This window comes from Oryzias latipes, chromosome 3 (genome assembly GCF_053564925.1).
Source record: "Oryzias latipes strain Hd-rR chromosome 3, Olatipes_Hd-rR_3.1".
Lineage (NCBI taxonomy): Eukaryota > Metazoa > Chordata > Actinopteri > Beloniformes > Adrianichthyidae > Oryzias > Oryzias latipes.
In genome coordinates, this window is record NC_136239.1 from 27,218,198 (window position 1) to 27,238,225 (window position 20,028).

The 20,028-nt window shown below is 36.9% G+C and overlaps 1 long non-coding RNA gene across 1 annotated transcript in view; it reads right to left on the bottom strand.

Annotated features, from left to right (window-relative positions):
- LOC144990992 (uncharacterized) overlaps nt 1-8,454 on the bottom strand; it is a 37,990-nt gene extending 29,536 nt beyond the window's left edge. The window contains exon 1 of the long non-coding RNA XR_013654874.1: nt 8,130-8,454. This is a non-coding gene — a long non-coding RNA (uncharacterized LOC144990992). The remainder of the gene's footprint in view (nt 1-8,129) is intronic.
- Between the last annotated feature and the right edge of the window lie 11,574 nt (nt 8,455-20,028).

A 20,028-nucleotide genomic window follows, 5' to 3' on the forward strand; every position in this document is an offset into this window, starting at 1 on the left:
ATCACTGCTCCAAGTAGGATGAGCCGACACACCTCAAAATGATGTCCACCTGTTGAAAAACCATTGAAGTTTACTCTGATGAAAAACAAATCTTTCAACGCGGGGGTGTGGTCGTGACAGAGCGGCGAAGTTGGGTATCTCGCCATGCACAAATGTTGCTCTCACGTTCACATTCTTTGTCTGATCTCACTGAAATTAAATAGATTTGATGAAACTTCCATTCTGAACCCATGGATATGACAATTTTGGACGAGCTATATATGTTCATAAAAGATCATGAAGCATGATCATATAATCAAGCTTCATAGGAAATCAGCCGTTTGTCTCAGGAAGCTGAGATTTCAGAATTAGATGCGTCTTACAAAGCTCCACGTTTGAAAAGCAGCACTATACGTACGAGAAACATTTAACCACCTTAATCACCCTATTGTGCTGAAAGCAAATTTTTGGACATTTTGACTCAAGCAAATATTTTTATCATAACATCTGTTTAGTTTATCAGCACCAAAATAAAAAATATTTACATTTATAAAATGAACTGGTCAACTCTAGGATTTTATTTATTCAATCTTACATCCTCAAGCTTTTCATCAGTCTCCCCTGCTGCAGGAGTGGAGTTAGCCCCCCCCCCCCCCCCCCCCGGCTGTGTGCTCACATGTAAATTAGCCAGGAGTGGCAGACAGAAAGTAGAACAGTTAGAAAGCCTAGTTCAACACTAAAATACAGCAATTTCCTTTGTTTTGTTTGTCTTTTATACATCCTTAGCACTAATCATTGCTTTTATATTCATCCAAAATACAATTAACTTTATATTTTATCTTTTTTTTTTTTTTACAAACAAAATATATGAATGTGCTCCAAAACAAAACCCAGTCTCAGTACACTCCTACAGATGTAACATCAGACAGTAAATGTCTCTTTTATGCTTTTTTAATCAATGCTGCAACTTCTTTTCATTTCCTTTCAATACATCCAAAGAAATTAAACTACAACGACAACAAACACAACATATAGCAAATGTCTCTAAGAAGATTGTGTATATACATTATGTACCACCTTTAAACACCAAATAAATAACAAATCTTTCTAATACAATCACAAAAAATGGAACACAAAATGTAAAACCCAAATTAGAAATTGCAATTTTAAAAAGATACATTTTTCAGCAGCTTTTCAAAATCAATCACATATTTTACTCTTCTGTGGATGAAACAAAGAAGTCCAGAGCAATGTAGCCATTTCTCTAAGTCTCTGTCACCTTCAGTTTTACACAAAGTCTGTGAAAATCCATTATACATTGGTCACATGTATTCAGAGACCTGCTAAAAGTCCACAATTGTAAAAGCTCTTATATAGACAACTGTTTGTTTGCTTGGAGCTCTAAATATAAAAAAATGCTTTTCTATCACCTAGACACAGGTGGAGAACCATATCAACTGGATTAGTAACAGGGAAACATGTTTAGGTTTAAACTTACATCAATAGACAACATGAAGCTGTTCATCACATTTTTGACCTAAACATGTAAACACATCCTTGGCTCTGCGGTTAGGAAATGGTACTTGGGAATCTCTTCATACCAGGAGCCAGCCTGAACATTGGAACATCACCACAGTGCCCATCCAGACTGGGACAGCAACGGGGTCCACTTCACAGCCGTGAGGCTGCTGTGTTTAACTCCAGCTGTCCCAGCAAGGGAGACAACTGCAGCAACATCCACTGACCAAGCTGGCAAGCCCTGGCAGAAAAGATCCCCACAAGAAAAACACTGGCTCAGGCAGGCTGGTCAATAAAAAAATATAGTTTTACCAATGTCTTGCAGCTCGCAGATCAAGTGGTTTAGTTTTCCAGTAATGTCAGTCAAGAATACAAGTTCAGATTCACCATATTCAGCAGATATCTCCACCAATAGCACCTTAAAAATCCTGTTCTGTTTTGCTTTGCAGCTGAGGTTTTTTATGATTTTCACAATAGGAGTCATTATGTGTCCAGAGCCAATCACTTCTGCACATAAGGCCTACTGGTGAATGACGCAGCAGTAATGCAGACATTTTGGAAAGTCTTGGTCAGCTTTACAGTGAGTGATGAAACCTGTTTGTCGGTCAATCATAGCAGGAGCCCCGTCTGCAGGTATGGCTACCAGCTTTTCTAATGGTACCTTTTTCTGCACAAAAACTCCTTCACGATGTTATACATTTCAACTCCTCTTGTAGTTGTCTGTTAGGGCAGATGTGTCAGGAATTCTTCTCTTGTGGAAACCAAAAGCTATGCTGTACTGTTGCCGTCCACAGACTCATCACACTGGACGTTAAACCACCTGCACGTTGTAAGATCCCGGTCCAGCTAATTGGCCAAGTTATCAGACATAGCTGACACTCATCTAGACATTGTAGTGAAAATTGAATGAGTTCTATTGTTCTCATCCTTAGGGACAGTGATAGCAATTATCATCATTGCTTGTTTCTTAATCTGATAAAAACCTTCTTCTACTTGATGAGAAAATGAGCAGGTCTAAACGAGGCTTAGATTTAAGAATTTTTTTCATGCTATATGCAAAAGTCTTTGTCCTTTAAGGCAACAGATTATAGTCCCCCCCCCCCCCCCCCCACACACAGGCTGCTGTCATATTAACATTAGCTTGGAGCTCCAGAATGGACAAGAAAAAACGACGAGAATGGCTCGAGCAGGGAGTTGCTCACGGGGCGGTCGCTCGTGCCAGGCGGTGGCACGTGCTCGGGCCCGCTAAATGCTACTTGTAGCTTTAATTCAATGTGATCCTTCAGCCAGTTTCTACTCTCGCCCTTTTTTTCGCTCTTTGTCCAATCACTGTGAAATTGCAAGGCAGCTACTTGGGGATTTTCTTGACAAAAAAAAAAAAAATTTGGGCTAAGATCAGAATCACTAGTTAGTATTCCTGCATTTCTATCCTAATGTAAACTATTTTTCAGCTTCATAGGCACACCCACCCAGACTGAAAGTGGCACTATGAAAATCTTCTGCCCTCTCCTTCTCTATTTCTTGCACTAACCCCAATGATTCTTTGCACTCTCTGTCAGACACCAACACTAAAAATACACCCAAAAAAGCAGTGTGCAGACTTGAAAGCTTTTTTTAGATTAAGGTGTTAACAAGCAGCGGCCTGAACAGCTGTTTCCTGAAAGAAATGAGCTGGAAAAGGAATGAATGTAGCTGAATCAAGTAAGAAGTGCAAAATCAAATGGATGAAGTGATGATTTTGAATGTTTATTTACATATGATAAACACCAGACAGAGGGATTTTGAGGTCTTTGGTAACAGCAAAGCAACACAAAGGGGGCTGTAAAGAGACTGCTTTTAATTTCTCCAATAGGAGGGTCCAGCTTTCTTATCTGAGTTTTATTATATAAAAAGACTGCAAATATATAAATATTTTAACCCTTTCAACGTAACGCTTCAGTCTGGCACAAACCTGCAAACCCAAGCTACAAGAAATAAAATCAAGTACTCTTAGAAATGGTAAATAGACGTATACTTGTATAGCGCTTTTCTACCTTCTATGAAGGCACAAAGTGCATTACAGTCACAGTCCCGTTTACACACACATTCAAACACTGATGCCGTTGCCGAACTTGCCACAACCTTCCACCAGAGGCAAAGTGGGGCTCAGTGTCTTAGCTATGATTGTTGTAACAGAAGGATAACCACATTTTACAAAAATCCATCCATCCATCCATTTTTTTAAACCCGTCTAATTTCTTTCAGGTTCATGACGTTGCTAGATCCAACTCAGCTACTGATGGATGGTACACCATAGACAGTGTATCAGTCCATTTTGGGAAAAATTAGAGGCAAAAATCCACACACACACACTAAGAGACAATTTAGAACCACCAATTGACCCATGAAGTGTGTTTTTGGACTATACAAGGCAAGAGGAGGGAGCCCACACATGCAAGTTCAGAAATTACCCAGCCAGGATTTGAACTAGGGCATTTTTGCTGTGAGATGAGAGTGCTAACCACTCCACCATCATTCTGCCCTGCGTTTTACAATGATATTTTTGATTAAATTGGTATGCTATATATTTAATATACCTGATTATATTGTGGGAAAAACTATAACAAGGTATATATATATAACAGTTTTTCTTTACATCCTTTTCACAAAACTTCTAAAACTTAAAGATGAAATCAGACTTGAAACGTTTTATGTAATACACAAAAAGTTCTTTAGACAAAGGATTCTCAGAAAAATGTTGGTCATCTTGGCAGACTATTTTTTTGCTGAATCACATTTCTTTGCTTTCAGGCTCTTTGGCCAACTAACAGCACAGGGCAGTGTTTAGTGTTTAGCCGCTGTGCTGTAGATTTGTAGGTTGTTATTAATCATGCTACCATCAGGGACGTTTCTAATTGGTGCCAAAGTCATTATGCAGCATAAGAACCCTTCAGCAACTTGTCATAATCATAAAGAACTACAGCCGCAAAAACAAGGAGTCCTGCAGCAGATGTTAATGCCCCCAGAGAACCACAATTCCACCATTATCTAGACAATCTGAAAATACAAAATAGACAATCATACAAAATATTTAAAGAGACACAAACGTCATGAGTCAGTGGAAGTTCATAAAACTTCCACTGACTCATGATAAATGTTTTAAGAAAAAGGAGAGGTTTAGGTATACTCATTTGCAACATCAACTATTGAACTGATTTGAAAAAGCTGAAAATCAAACACGCAAAAATTACAGCAATTCAGTTTTCATTTTAAAAAAATATGTTTGAGTGATAGCAATTGTAGACCAGTAAAACAAAAAACCAAATGATTAAAAATACATATTATTTTCGTTTTATGCATTATAAAAGTGTTTATGAGGCAATAAAAATGTCAGGAGGAAACAAAACAAGAATCAACAAGGACATGCAGAGTTTCTAAGGGCCGCCTCACAGCGCACACCACATTTATACCAGACTGTAGTTCATCCAAAGATACAGATTATTTGGTTGCTGTGATTACTGCGCTGCTGTTCTCATGCACAGATTGCCTGGCCTGCCTTCAGAGGTGTGCAATAGTGCCAAAAACAGAACAGCTGAGAAGGTTGATGGTCGTGAGCTCAAGCTATGACTGAGAACTTTATGAAGTCAATTACCAGTTCTGTCGGTTATAAAACTTACAAAAATTTGACAATATAAGGACATTCTAACCACGACAGCTAATGACAGCTACATCCCAAATGTGAGAACAAAAGGGATCTGTTTGATTTGTTGCTAAAGTTGAGAGTCTGCTTGACCTTGCTTGACAACACAATCTTGTAGCAAGCAATCGTGTGAAACTATTGTGATGATGTAAGAGTGAATCTTATTCAGATCAGTACATTTGTAAAGTTCAAGATCATACCCAAGGTTGTCTCAGTGCCATACAAAAACAAACATCAACCCTGAGCTTTAATAACTTTGAATGATATTGTCCAAAGAAGTCTACATCATTTCATTAGGCTAGATTGTCTTAAATGTATAATATCTCAAGTGATAATATAGTATAACATATCTTAAGTGTATTTGTGACAAACTAAGTCAAAGGATTTTATGGTAATCCACATACTGAGCAAAAGCAACATCAGTGAGGAAAACTCTCCTCCCTCTGAATGAAAGATTTAAGAGCAAACCTCCAGCAGAACAGGAACGAGACAAACAAATGTGGAAAAAAAACACTGAAACAGCTGCTGTAAGACAAGTGTGGGTTAAAAAAAATGCAGGGTTGAGGAAAGAGGAAGTGGAGGAAACAACAACTGTTCAGAGACAAAAGAAATAAGTTATTTAATGCAGCAGTGAAGTAAAATGAAGCAGGTGGACAAATATAAAATTCAAAAAGGAAAGTGGTATGCACAAAAAAGGGGGTTAAAAGAAGTTTTTGACTAAAGCCAGGGGCAGCAAGCAATTAACCCCCTGTTGGGTTATCGGAATGGCACGGAACAAATGGCGTGCTAAGAGAAGGGCCTAAGACAGAGGGCGAGGAAACAGGTTAGTGGCTGCAAAAACAAGATAGACACACTTGAAAGGTGAAGAAAACACCTTAAATAAAATGTCGTTAACAGGAAAAAAAAACATGGTGTGGTTGCAGAATGATTTCTGCAGTTAAGGTCTAAAACAACATACATCTTAGGTGCTTTCACATTAGTATATTTTAGTGGACTTCAACCTGTAACCTAACGGTGAGATTCAGGAGTGCACATTTTTTAGGCTAACCAAGTAATTTGGAAACATGTACCATACATATTATTATGACAATAACAACTGTCAGAGTACCATGATGTCCCATCTTAGCTTTAACCATAAAAATTAAGTTTGATAAATAATTTACAACATTGATGCATGGAATATATTTTACGAACTAGTCTTTTTTTTTTTTACAATTTTACTTTTAGGAGATTAATGTCCAGAATGTATCCAAAGGGACTCAAAAAGTCAGTCATATTTTAACATCAGGTGACAAATTCTGTCCAAAGACATTTGATGGTGAATATCAGCAATTAAACCACCAACTCAACCAGCTCCTCAGCAACAGCCGCCCTTGTTGCTTCTGTGTGTGTGTTTGGCTGCATGTTTGTGTGGGCCAGAGTGAATGTTTAGATCATGATTGTCTCCACCTGGCTGAAGCGCACCTGTGATCCATTTCAATCTAGCGGATGGACTCTTCTTCACGGAGCCTGCAGGCCAATGCCAGATTTTCTCTGCTCTGCTGGAGTTTACACACCTATGTTTAGTCATTGTCATTTGAGATATTTTTTCCATTATTTTTATTCTTTTGCTCTGGTAATGCTGGAAGCTGCAACTCTTTAATTTTGGAATATGACATTATAGAAGCCTGCTTGGACTGTGACGTGCTATTTTCGCAAACGTCTGTCAAAAAACGCCATAATATTAAACCATTTTGCTGAAAAATACAGTTTGGTAGCATCTTCTCAACTAAGGGTGATAGCGAAAGATTGTGACGTTCATTACTGTTGTTCACAGTAATGCAAATAAAGCCAAACTATAAAACAACGACTCTATGAAGGGCAGATCCTCATCACACCTGTGAGTAATAAAAACAAAAACAAGGTCAGATAAAATATCTAAATAATACAAAAAATATCCTACATCAATTATAAAAAGACAGAATGTGTAAAAAAACAAACTTTGAAATAAATTTGACTACATTTCTTAAACAGTTCTCCAATTTAAAGTAACAAATCAGTTAAAGTTCAGCATGGAGCTCTTCCTGCTATTGGAAATTCTGTATTTTAGCATGCATGTTGTGACACAGGAGTGCAGAAGCTGTGACCTTCTCAGCAGAGGGGACGACCTAAACTCACAAGGTTATAAGGATCAAATGCACCACTTACATTTTAATAAGCAAGATTATGTGATGTTTCACAAAGACTATGATTGGGCACACTATAATTTATGTATGGCTTGGTGTAAACCACTGCCCACTAGATACAGGTTGCATACAGTATGTCGGCTGCAACTCATGGCAAGTCCTGGAGTTGAAGATTTCTTTTATTTTTAAAACTGCTGGGAAAACAGGGACACTGTGGTTATAATAGAATATTTATTATTTTGTAAGGCTATGACGTCATCAAAAACAATCAAAAATCGTTTAAAGCTTTAATTTTTTTTTTTAATTTTCTCTTTGACCAACTCAGACAGAATATTTAAGAATTTTACAATCTCAAGTAGTGAGATTCCAATTAACTTACGAATTTGACCGGTTTTGGCACGCTTAGTTTGTTTTTTCACACTTAAGCAAAAAATATTTCTTAAACATTTTTTAAAGAAATTAAATAATTTGAAAATCCAAATCTAAAATAACAGACTAGAAATTATTTTTACTTTCATTATTTAGCTTCTTCTGTAATAATTAGAGCCGGTTACAAATATTACAAAACTTTCCTTAACAAATAAACACCCTGTTTCCTTTCGATCCTAAATGATTAAACTAAGGTAATGCTTGAAAATGTTTAATTTGAAGAACTGAGAAAATCTTCTCCAAAACAGGACCATTGCCGTTTTGGAGTAACGATCCTGTTTTGGGGAAGACAGGATCAATACTGACTGAAGAAACCAGAACAGGTTCAAAGAGCTGAGACACTTAATGTTCATGATTACCATTGTTATGAGGAAACGGGATGATCCAAATGCAGGAATTAAGAAGCAAGTGGAGTGAGGCGAATGATTTAATTCAGCCAAAGGTTCCACTCCAAACATATGAAGACATGTTTTAGCCAAGCCAAGAACATGGGAACCAACAGAAAACTCTACTGCAACACAGAGAACAGAAGCAGGTGAGCTTAAATAGAACAAACTAATTAACTAAAATGCTAGCAGCTGTGCACATTTTAGGTAAGACAGGAGAAGGGGCGGAGCCCTCTAGGAGCCAACCTGCACAAAAAAAAAAAAAAAAACAACAATAAAAGGAAACCCACTGACTGTGACAACTATGATTAATTTAAACCTTTTTGCTAGTTTTTTTTTTTTTTTGTTGATTTGTACATTTTAATTTCTATTTTGTGTTGTGATTGCTGCATTTTATGTTTATGACTGCCACAAAGCACAAAATATCTTAACTCTGGTTTCTTGTACATCACAATGACCTCCATAGTAGTAGGTTTAGGGGCTGTCATCTGGACTTAGTTTTTAAAGTTAGAAGACGTTTCACCTCTTATAGCCAAGAGGCTTTGTCACTTCTGAATTAGCTGGTAAAAGAGCTGGTATACAGCAGTGTTCATATAATTATAAATAATGAGTAGCTAACAATAAAAGTGTCATCTGGCCTTTTAACATAATATTCTGGACAAATCTAATAACCAATCATTTCTTGAACTCTGTAAAAACCTAATTAACAAGTAAGATATATATAGACAGTGCACAAAAACGGAGAGTAAAACTTTATTATACGTGAACTTATAACATTGTGCTTTCCAGTGTTTGGTTTTCTTTTAGCACTTCATGTAAGTGGCACTTTCTTTCATTTAAACATTAAAGTCAGGCCTATTTAAAGTCAAATATTATGTTTGGATATCACAGAACTATGGATGTATTTCTAGAGAGTTTATGTGTGTGTGTTGGTTGTGGGATGCAGTTTTTCCTGGCAGCAGGCCCATACACTTCACCTGTCACGACCGATCATCATCAAAAAGATCTTTTCTGTTCACACAATGCCTTTGCTTTCTCTAGTAATATGAGGGTCAGCTATGAAGTCACCCATACCTGCTGTTCTCTTTGCTTTCATATACACAAAGACGGAACGACTACAAGGCGAAGTTAAATAGAACAGAGCAAATGCTTGCTATGTTCAGACATTTTACCCTCAGGAAAGAGCGAGGTACTTTGGGCGCTTGAACATAATTCCAGCATGTTGTGAGCATGTATCGAATGCCCTCTTTTCCATTCATATACTCTAATAGAACAGACTTTCATCAGTCTTTTCCAGCTGTGTAAGGAACAAAATATTGCAATGCATGTACACATACACACACAAAAACACCGAAAACACATGTGTGTGCAATACAGGGAAAATACTAAAATGATATGGGTTATTTTTTGCTGTATGTTTTTTCTTTCTTCAAATGAACACAAGTCATGTTTCAGTGGTAAAATATTGGATGACCATTTCAGCTTTAAATTGTCCCATTCATTATATTTGTACTTCTAAATCATCTTCAGACTGATTTTGAAATAACTTAAATTTAAGGACTTGATTTATATAAAAAATATTTTAATCTTTTCAGACTCAAATATATAAAAAAAAGGAATTGGTCTAACAAATACACACTTTTTTTTACCTTAACACGAGTTGATGATCTAATAAACTGATTACTTTTACAACTATAAAATTCGGTAGCATTGAATAGAAACAATTCTTTTAATGTAAAAAAAAAATCTTTTTTCCATATTGTTTTTGTTTTCCAACTACTAGTGGTAAGCATTTGGGCGCCTTTTAATATGTTCACCAAAACAAAAAGGAAAATTAAGCCACGAATGTCTAAAGTTTAGAACCTGAGACTCATTTTATTGGATTTTAAATAAATATTGAGATTTTATTCACTGAAGCTGTGCTTAATAGCCATGATTTTACACAAGGCTAACCATTATCCTACTCAATATTACCCTTAAAATTGTTCAGTGCAGATTTTTATGGTTGCCATGTGGCTTTAGAAGAGAGAAGATAGAAGGGTTCTTACACAATACTGTGCGCGTCTCTTTTTTGTGTGATATCAGATAATAATTATGTGTGTTTAATTGTGTGTTAATGCCAGCTGAAAGGAAAAGCTACACAAGAGTAAAGTTATTTTCCTCTTCTCCCTTTGTAATCATTTTCTCTGCATGAGTTCAATTTAGGATTTTTGCAGAATCTCAGACATTAGGCTGCTAAATGAGTTCAAAATAAGTAAAAGAACTATGTCAGTAAAAAAAGCTATTACTTTTATATTTCCAAAACATTTTTAAAGACAGCGATGTGAGCACATTTTAGGAACCTCATTTCTATATAAAACTCTTGATAAATGGTAATTTTACACACACAGGAACTTGAAAAAAAAGCAATACTCTTTACTAGAACTAATGGTTTAAGTCTAGTCAGAGTCAATTACAAGTTTTACATTAAATTTAATTAGTTTTTACATAAGAGTAGTTAATAATTACAAAGCATATACATTTTTATGCAATACAAGGTCTATCTTTATTTCTATACATTCTCAGAACCCTTATGTACAAACAAAAAACGGAACTTTTTTTAAGATCCCCCGTGTCCAATTGTGTGTCCATTCATTATTTTTTTCAGAAAAACATAATTATAAATAATAAGTAGCTAACAATAAAAGTGTTATCTGTATACTCCGTGTTTTCCACTCTAAACATTTTTGTCCCTGTAAAGAAAATCATTGTGAAAACAGTCAACTTGTGTTGACATTTTCCCAGTTCTTTAGAAGAAAAAAAAGGCCCTGTTGTGATGTTATGGAGCAGAAAGTGAGTCTGTCCAATAGCAGCTGTGATCAAGACTGACTTGGTAACACATCAGTATCCTGCTATGGAAGCTACAATATGCTCTCTCAACTGCTAAAGTTTTGATGGTTATGGTTATTTTCAGGAATAGATCTTAATACTGTTATAACACTTATGGTTGAATCAAACAAAAAAGAAAAGATTAATGTCAATTTGTTTTGTTTTTATACTATAGCGTTTCAATTTTCCTTTTAGAATATATATTTTTTTCTTCTTTGACTTGAAGTTTCGGTTCTTAGTTTCTGAAGGGTATCGTGTCTTCATCTCAACATGACTGTGGCTGTGTCCTAATAACATTTAAAGTTAATCGGTATGCTTTATTTTAGACTACTAATGATGAAAAATAACACCAAAGAGAAACAAAGATAGAGGCAGAATGCCGAAAGAGCAACAAGGAAAGCAAACAGGCAAGCAACAGACAAGGGACAGATTTTCCTGACTGGAATTCTGACTTTTAAAAATGTTTCTGCACATTTGCACACGTGGAGAACCAAGAAGCGCAAAAGAGGGAATAAGTCTCATTCTCGTTGCCAACTCCTGATGTTGCCAAAATTATCATCATGCCTGAATCCTAGCAGTGATGCCAAACTCCACTGCCACTTTCTTGTTTTAGGCAACTGGCCAACATAGTAAGTGCATTATAGCATTTCACTGTTTCTCCAAGATATATCACTTTTTGGCATTGGGAAAAATTCCCCTGGAACAGTATTTACAAATGTTAGGAAAGCTTCCTATTGAAACCAATATTAATGAAATTCAGTGACAACGTCACAGGGACAAAGCTCTCCCTTTGAATCAACAACTCACTGCCAAAGATTAAACCCTAGGCAGTGAGAGGGATCTAATCTGTGATGTTATCAAGGGAGAGATGCTGCTGCTCCTTTTTTGATTATGACTTAGACTCTTATTTGTGGTTTCACAGACATTTAAAGCCTCCCAAGACTAATATTAGCCTGATTAGGGCCTAAATCAGGGGTGTCCAATCCCAGTTCTCTAGGGCCGGTGTCCTGTTTCTTATTTTAATCTATCTCTGCCCTTGTTGTCTCTCATTGGTGGATCACCTGTTTCAGGTAATCAGCAGTAAGTGGAGCAGAAATATAAAAAAAAACAAGCTGGGTGGCAAGATAAACACCACTGACCTGAATGGATGGATACAAGGGTTGTAATTGATAACATTTTATCTTCTGTTTTGTGACAGACCCAATGTTTTCTAACATAGTTGGTTGCAAAATTTTATTTGTGAAAAGCAGTTTGTTTTAAAATATGGGATATACAATTTTTTGCTTCAGTTGTGTCACAGACTGCAAACAATTCTGTTAAACATGTATGATTAAGCCTCACCTGCCTCAAAAAAGATAAAATTTTATTTTTACCTATAATTTATGTTTTAGCAGAAATAAACACACCAATAGAAAGCATTATTTGTATCATCAGCATCATCATTCACCAAGTTATCCATGTCAACCCCCTTGTTCAATCTACTTGTATTTTGTTTCCTCTGTCCTAATTTTCTTTTTCTTAAGTGTTTAGTTCATTTAACTTATAAATGAAGTTAAAAACATGAAAACAGTTTCCAGATTGTGCTAAAATTTTGACTGACCTTTTAATCTAGAAACAATGAACTCACTTATACTTAAGCTTCAACCAATGCTGGTTTATCAACAGAAAATAAAATAAAATACATTTTTAATTAACATACAAGTCAGCACAATTTCCCAACTCCATTAAAGGTTGTACAATACACCAGATCCAAGGCAAGTATTTTGTTTTCTTCTATAAATACCCATTTGCTTTTATAGAAAATGTTTTATAAGATGAAGAGAACCAATGAAAAACATTTACCCATTTCTTCTTCGGAAGCACCCCATTTTTAATCTGTTGAAAAGCCAACCAATAATAGCAATCCCACAAGTTCACCCAAGCACACACTAAAATTGGTTTTTAAAGCAACTGGCAATTTCATTCTGAGAAACTTTGCATTTCTCTCCTCTACACAACAGCACCACTTTAGATGGATCTTTTCCTTTTTTTTTTGAGCACAGGTTCATTGCGATACATATATTTTGAATATTTCCATTAAATATTTTTTTCACTGCTTTGAAAAAATAAACTTTTAAAAAATACTCTCTATGCTTCCAAAATAATCTAGTTTTTACAGCAAGAGTAAAATATATATATATTTTATTTCTTTTTATCTTCATTTTGTCAGATATAGCCCAGTTTAATAACTGATCTTGGTCTGGATCTCATGTGTATATACAAAATCCTTTATAGTGCACTGATTTTTCTAACTTGACAAAAGAACATTACCTCAGTAAAACATAAAGACACTCGTGTTGATTTGCAATGAAACAGAATAGAATGCAATCTGCAAGTATTTTTCAGACCTGACTCTGGATTTGGAAAGAAGCATTTGTACTATGTCTACATTACAGCTGTTGTAGCAGATAGGAAACACGGTTATTCACTGACAGAAAGTTTGGCTTTCGACCAAGGACTTGCCTCTACACACAGATTAACCAAAAATTGTCCTCCCGTTTCGTTGGCCCTTTTGAGGTTGACTCTGTTATTAATCCTGCTTCCGTCAAGCTTCGCCTTTCCCGTTCCATGAGAGTCTACCCTGTCTTTCACGTCTCCCGCCTCAAACCAGTTGTGTCCAGTTCGCTGTGCCCTCCTTCCGGGCCCCCTCTGCCTGCCCGGCTTGTGGGTGGCCATCCTGACTTCTCTGTTCGTCGCATCCTCGACGTTCACCGCCGGGCCGTGGTTTTCAGTATCTTGTCGACTATGGCCCTAAGGAGCAGTGTGGGGTGCTTTGTTCTTTTGTTTTGGATGATGCCCTTGTGTGTGACTTTCGCTGTCAGCACCCTGACTGGTTTCGGCCGCCAGGTGGTGTCCCTTGTGGAGGGGGTACTGTCAGGTGTCGACGTCGTCCTTGCATACCTGCCTGAGGTTCTAGTCATTCATACCTGTTCTGCATCCACTTAGACTGCCTTTATTAGTCCATCACGCCCTCCAGCCATTGTCAGTTCGTCTGCTTTCTCTATGGAAGAAAGCACCAATCTCTGCTGGTTGAAGCCAAGCCAAGCCAAGTCAAGCAAAACCAAGCCAAGTCAAGCAAAATCCATACCAAGCCAAGTCAAGCCTAGCAAAACTCAGCAATGCAACTCCAAGCCAAGCTAAGCAAAGCAAGTCCAAACCAAGGTAAGTCAAGCCCTGTCTGATTCCTTCTGGATTCAACCCCCTAAACGCCATCATAGAACGTCTCTGGATCTACTGCCAGTTACCTCTCCTGAAGATCTGTCATCCCCATTTCTTCTTTCATGAAAGTGCTCATCTTCTAACCTTATCCCGGTCTGCATTTGGGTCCAGCTTATTCACAACCTGACACAGAAGACTAGATTGGTGTCATATTTCACACTTCCCCCCTCAACATTTCCTATGAAATGAATCATAAGCATTTAACCAATGGGATCAGAGGAACGCAAGGTTTTCTAAACCATAAATGGGAACCAGTTTGCAGGGCTGGAAGGCCAAATTATTATAAACCCGACAAATGGAGTAAATGCACACAGTGCATCAGTTTGATTAACCATGCCTGTTTGAGGAGTACATTTGGCCGGCATTTATAAGGAGAAATGAGTGGAAACATGGGCATGTTCATAATGCTACACAGGAGCATCAGTTCCTTAATTCTGTTTCACCAGAGAGAAGACAATTTTGAGTTAGCTCAACATAATACAGCAAGCATAAAAATACAGCATAAAAAGGACCATCTGTTACCCATAAATTGAGAAATAATTTAAAATGAGCTGATAACGTTTGTTACACAAATAAATGCATGAGATTCATAAGGTTTAAGTGCAAATAAACACACTCCTCTTTTTTTTTTTAATACATCACGTTTTGCATTGTAGTGCTTTCTATGTATTCAAGGATCTGCAAAGAAAGCTTTTCGTGCTAATTCAATAAGCAAATAAAAAGTCAGTCAGCAGCACAATGGTCAAAAGCAAGTAAACAGTACTACTATTGGTGCAAAGTTTAATAAAAACAGACATGTAGAAGTTTTGAAAGTAACAGGAAGTTTGAAACTTATGTTTTAACATGTCCTGTCTAGCAGATGAGCAAACAGATGAGAGCTGATGGCCTCCTGTTTAACAGATTTTCCTGTTACAATAAGGGGTTGTAAATCTTCAGACACACAAAAACTACTTATGTATAAACCCCTTTTGTATGTGAGGTTAAATCTTATTTCTATAAATGATATTTGTTTACATTTCTTGTTTAACTGGATAGAAAAGAGAAGAGAGAAGAAGAGACTGGGATGATGGAGATGATGGTTCAAAGGAAAAGGAAAAAAAGGTTTAGGAAGTTGGAGGATGATTAAGTAACAAAAAGAGGCAATAAGTTGGTCGATGTTTATAATTACTACCGTCAAATGCAGTTTTTTATCAAAAGGGTTGGGCCTGTCCACACACACACCCAAATATTACAAACATGCCTGTTGGCTCCAAAAACCCTCACACAAACATGTAAACATGTAAATAAAATGAACATTGAGCAGCAAGTATCATTCTTGCTTGCAGACAAATCAATTAGTGAGCTAGCACCTGTGCTGAGGTGAGTTCTGAGCATCCCTCACTCCAACCCCAGGTACAAATCAGGGCCTCCCAAGGGAGACCCACCTTATGCACCAGGCAACCAGCCTCCTGGCCCACAGAGAGTCCATCAGAGAGCAATGCAGGGGCCAATCCCTCTCACCCAAAGGGGGGGCACCCATGAGAAATGAGAGTTCCAAACGAGAGTGGTAATTATGACCTGACCAGGCTCCCCCACTGTTGGGAATTTTAAAGAGGAATGTCTGTAATAAAAGGTGTCATCAGAAAAGAATATTCTGATGATCACTCTGGGGTCAATTTGCAAATATTGGATTACTCTAAGTTAGTGAATTTTGTTATGTTATTTGCCTCACTGTCTTAAATATAGTTGCTCTTCTAATGATACTTTAATTCATTTTCTAGGATATTTGTTCTCACAATTCAAATGTAGTGCAGATATCTACCCACTACACTTAAAGGAATAAGTGTAGTGATCCCATCTTCTCTCGTGCTTGTTTTCTCTAAATGGTTTTATTTTCTTCCCTGCGAATTTTATTTGGCTTTTCTCTTGCAATTCCTTTAAATTATTTTGTCATTTATTAATCATTGTGTAGGCCTTTTCTGTTACCTTATATTGGAAGGTGTTCAACAAGTTTATCTCTAAACTATCATCCTAATAAGTTCATGAGATTGGGAAGGTTTAGACACACAGAAATTGTACCCAAAATAAAAATAAAAAAGTAAGGTAGTTTGATGGAGTTGGTTATTTACTATAGCTCAGTGTCATGATAAAGCAGAATTGGCAATGACAAAAACAAACCAAGCAGGAACTGGCCTGAAAGTGATTAACAGAAGCAAGGCAGTCAACAATCTAATGGAGTATGAAGACAGGAACTAAGTATTCATGCAGGAGAATAATGAGCCGCAGCTGACACCATATGCACACACACCAGGAAGTCCTTCAACAAAGAAGGAGTTGGACAAGGAATTGCAAGGGAAAATTGCAGATTAATTCATGATCTTAATTATTTTCTGTTATTTATTTAATTTTGTCAGACAATGTACCGGTAGATTAAAGTTGTTCGCATTTACCTCTGAATGCATCAACCACAATCTTCAGGTTTTGTGCAAAATGTTACCTTTTCTGTTCAAGGGGAGAGTGAAGTAGAATGTAAGACTAGACTTAAATCAATAATCATATGTTAATACTCAACCTTGTCTGTTGATTTCATTGTCAGTGTTGTGAGCCAAAAGGACAGATCAGAACGACAACCAGAGTGACGAGTCAGATGTTCTTTAGTTTGGTAGAGATGAACAACAGATACGTGGATTGGTTTTTGCTTCTCTTCAGGATCATAACCCTCCCCCAGGTATTGGAGTCCATGACCCTGTTGGAAGGATTGATGATGGAGCCCCCACCGCTGAACTGGATGGAGAGGGGATGGAAAACAGGCACCAACCCTGAGGAGCGAACAGGCTGGAAGAATCAAACATCTGATGGACTCAGAGAGACAGAGTACAACGTAGGGGAAACACACCGGGTTGGTAACCTTGGCAAGTCAGAAATGGCCCGACAAAACAGGGTGTCACCTTTTTAGGAGTATTCAAAAGTAGAAGATCCCTCGTGGAAGGCCAGTCCTCTGACCTGCAGAATAACATGACTCAAAACAGTGTGTCCACTTTCTCCAAACAAGGAGAGATGTCTAATTTCATTGCAGGAACACATTACATGGAAACTGTTTGCAGCATCTTCCTAGGTAACCAAGTAAATTCAAGGCTTCCATTCATTTCATTGGGATCTTTTTGCGTTACTTACTGCCTTCTATCATCAACAGTTGCTCTGATTGGATGACATAATTTCAATGCATTTTTGTCTTGTTTTTATACATCAACAAAATCCCTTTTGCTGTAGTGTTGATTAAATTATCATTTGCTTTTGTCAGGGATAAATGCTTTTGACAAAGACTGACAAAAAATCTTTGTCAACAAAATAAAAAAACTGCTAAGCATGTGCATTTTAACAATTATTAATCAAAAAACAAACAAAAACATATCCTTTCCAGGGGAAATGATCCCTGTTTTGTTCCAGGTTTCATCAAATTACAAACACCAATTAAACATTTTATTGTTGATCTTATCTGAATCCATGATGGTTATCATTTGTGTTAAGCTTACACAGAGGGGTTTGGATAATTTATTACAAAGTTCAAAAGCAAAAGTAGACTAACAAGAAAATGTCCTCACATGTTTGGAGGAAAATCTGTAAACTTCCAGTGATCGAACACTTATGTTTATATGAGATACTTAGGGGGTTATTGTGGATAAAACTACTATTATTATTTAATAAAAATGTTAGTCCTGGCATTCATGTAAACAGTTGCATTATAAGGTTGGTGATGGCAGACACTTTCAGGGAGCCGTTGTACTGCTCCTTAATTGTTTTGCATATTTCCTTGATGAGACCCCCTTCTTACCTATCAGTGATTCCTCTCCTTTAAGACAACGTAAAGACACCTTTTATTATTTGATTACATCTCTCAAAGGATGGGTCAGCATCAGCTGGAGAGCCATGATGAAAACAATAGGAGCCTTCCAGTTACAAAGAGCCACTTGCTTTGGATAGCACATTGTGCTGATTAAAACTGCACAATGCACAAAGACATTCTCTTGAGATTTCAATAAGAAAAAAGAAAATGCTGAGAAAAGAAAGTAACCTTTCACTACAACAGCCTATAATTAGAACTCAGGTAAAACCAGGCCTCCATTTTCTCTTCATAGGTTTGTGGCAATCATGGAAATACAAAATGTAGTTTCTCAAAAAAACAAACAAACACAGAAAGCTAGTTTTATAAGGGAATAATTTCCATTTCACTTCTATGTTAAGTAGTAAGCTTCACGCCAAAAACAGTCACATCTTGTTGTCAAAAACGTTCTAAATGTTTATTTCTATATTTTCTTTTCATTAAAACCTTATCTGGCTGCACAGGGGTGGAACAGTCAGCACTCTCACCTCAGAGTAAAAAGGCCTTGGTTCGAATCCCGGCTAGATTCTTTGTGTGTGAAGTTTGTATGTTCTCCTCGTGCATGCTCTGGCTTCCTCCCACTGTCAAAAAATATGCTTCATAGTTGATTGATGAGACTAAATTGGGTGCATGTAAATGTCAGAGTGTGTGTTTATGTGCCCACTGTTGCCCAACAGTAGCAGGGATAGGCTCCAGCAACCCAATGACCCCAAAAGGGATTTAGTTGGTTTAGAAAAATGGATGAATGTATAAAAAACTAATTAAGAAAAAAACAACAACAGATGTTTTGATTGGCTAAGATCTCAATTTTGTGCGTTTTGGGGGGTATCTTCTGCCTGGCAGGTGGATGGACCCATGGGTGAAGTAAACATAACTCTCACTTTGCTTTTTTTAATCCAATCTCTCATTTTCCAAAAGCTGTTTAATCAGGCAGAGAAGACTCTAGTCAATACATCCTCTCCATTTCTAGCTTCATATTTTTCTTTCAGAATCTCATGGAAGGTCTGAAATTTTCTAATTATCTTCAGAAAGTGATAGGACTTACTAGTAGTTACTACAGAAATGTATGCGTTATCCCCTTTAACCTCAAACAAGGCAAATACATAGATGATGTCCACTTAAGTTATGTAGGGACTTGGAGCTTGAGCTGTTTTTTTATTATCACTTTTGATGTTTTGCTCGATTTGAAAAAGGCTCTTTCTGTTGCACAACTACATCGATGTCTGCTGAATTTGTAATCAATTGTTTCTTACCAATTTGTTTTAAAGATTTTCAATCTAATTGATCTATGCAAAAGCATCCTGATAATCAACCATGAACAGCATTAAATCTTACATTCATTTTTCGCTGAGATTGAAAAAAAAAAAAGTACCATAACTGACTTCATTTCATGACGACAGTTCAAAGAAAACAACTGAACATGTAGGATTATTGTATCAAAAACTTTATTCTCAAATAATGTCTCCAAAATATCTGATAAACTGTGAGTCTCTTTAACAGCAGTTGGCGAAGCTGCATTCAAATATTGGTTAAACCCTCTATAATATAACATTATCTCTCTCATATAATCTTTGAGGAACATTTAAAAAGGGATTTTCCATTCTCACAAAACTTACAAAATACCAGGGTAGTTCTGTTGGCCCCCAAAAATAAAATAAATAAAACAACAAAGGAAGGGATCTTTAATAACTGTTGCCAATTTTTCTAATGCTGCTAAAGCCCAACAGTAATACTTTTGAATGTTCTGAGGTAAACTGATTATAAAGAAACCTCCTCCTCCCTGTTCAGGCAAGAGGCCACATTTTGGGATGCAGAGTGTTTGAGTTATCCAAAAACTTTTGTGCCTGGGAAAGTTACCCATCTCAGATATACCCACAAGGATCAGCC